Here is a 1,764-nt window from a genome sequence, read left to right as displayed (position 1 = left end):
TGCCAGGCGCTGTACATTTGCATTGCTATTAGGTGTATTACGGTAGCGCCTAGGCACCCCAGCCATGGAGCAGGACCCCATCGTGCCAGGCGCTGTACATTTGTATTGCTATTAGGTGTATTACGGTAGCACCTTTGTGCCCAGCCATGGAGCAGGACCCCATCGTGCCAGGCGCTGTACAAACACGGAACCAAAAGGCAGTTCCTGCCCCAAAGGGCTTCCAATCTAAGGCTAAGACACGAGACGACAGCTGGGTGGCACAAGGGCACAATTGGCCAGCGTGATGGGCAGTGCGCTCAGCACACCAGCCGCTGACCCACAGGCAAGCTTTTTGCAGGCATCACATGGATGTTCCAAACTGGGCCAGTCCTGCCATCTGCTTGGCAGGGCGGGGGTCCCCCTGCCCCACCTGCAATCAGGGACTGAGGCAATTCCCTTCCTCCCGCCTCCCTTAAAGACACTTGGCAACGAACACAGGCCGGGAGGCGGGTCTGGGAGAACGGGGACTGTGTCGCAGGGAGGCGGGCAGGCAAAGGAAGGGAAATGCTGGCGGGCGGGTGGGGGGCACCTGGCATTAGGGGTGTGGATAGAGCAGTGCTTTCTCTTCAGAGCAGTGTGCCCTACTGCATCACACACTGGCCTGGGACCTGGAAGATGTGGGTTCTAATCTCAGCTTGATCACAGGCAAATCGTGCTTGCTTTGTGCCTCAGTTTCCCCACCCATAGAACAGGGCTAATGATACCGACCTCCTCTGGAAAGCCACTTGAGATATACTAGGGCTGATTATGATTAAGGCCTGAGCTTGCTGGAGGAGATGAGCGCACGGCGGGACATTTTATAGGGTGCAGTGGGGAGAAACAGAGAGAGATCAGCTGCAGCTAAGCCGGACGGACACTGTCCAGCAGAACTCTGGAGCTGGGCACGAGCAGTCACAGGGAAATCCGCGCCCACCGGGGAACCGCAGGGCAAGAATCCACCCCTTGAAAATCTCCCCCCACTCTGATCTGACTTTAATGTCATCGGTGCGGGACGAGCCATTTCCCCAGACCCCCCATAACTGCTTTGTGACCCCATGGGTGTGACAAGCAGGGCCTACAAGAGACACTGGAATAACTGCCCTCTCCCCACCCTGCTGAGCGTCAGTGATCCCCCAAGCCATCGGTTTCATAGCCCATCTAGACAGTGTGGCACAGTAGCCAGCTGTGGGTCAGACCGCCTTTGGATCAAGGACCCATGTGCTTCTGAGTGCATGGAAGGGGGCCTTCCCGTGTGAGATTGAGGGAGACTCTAACCCACCAGATTATAGTCGAATGCCGCAACCCCTTAGCCACTCCACCGTGAAAAGGCCAAGGGGTACATGGGACGATGGGGCCTGATCCCGCTAATTTCCCTTGGAGGTGGGGTGATCCCTCCAGAGCCGGGCCAGATTGGCGAAGGGGAGCTGTGTGGCTGGACACACTGCCCCAGGGACTCAAAGGGGAGAGGGGGAGGCATCTTCTCCCCGGCATTAAATCCAGACGGAAATTCTCTGAACTCACGACGGTTATTTTAAACCCGAGGACGAGATTTTTCACGGTTATTTTATTTTGTTACAAACAGACGGAGCTGAATCCGAGCGAATCCAGCCCTGATGGCGGGAGATTCTGGGCCCAAGTCTCAGGAACGCTGAGCCCTCTGGGACGGCAACGTCCCCCCGAGAAGCTTCCCCCGCCTTGCTCAGTGAGAGTGTCCCCGGCTGCTGTGCATGACGGCCCTGCTTCCAG

Source organism: Terrapene carolina, unplaced genomic scaffold (assembly GCF_002925995.2).
Source record: "Terrapene carolina triunguis isolate 2854851 unplaced genomic scaffold, T_m_triunguis-2.0 Scaffold517, whole genome shotgun sequence".
NCBI classification, from domain to species: Eukaryota; Metazoa; Chordata; order Testudines; family Emydidae; genus Terrapene; species Terrapene triunguis.
The sequence above is the reverse complement of the archived record's forward strand: the minus strand, read 5'-3'. Positions refer to the sequence as shown.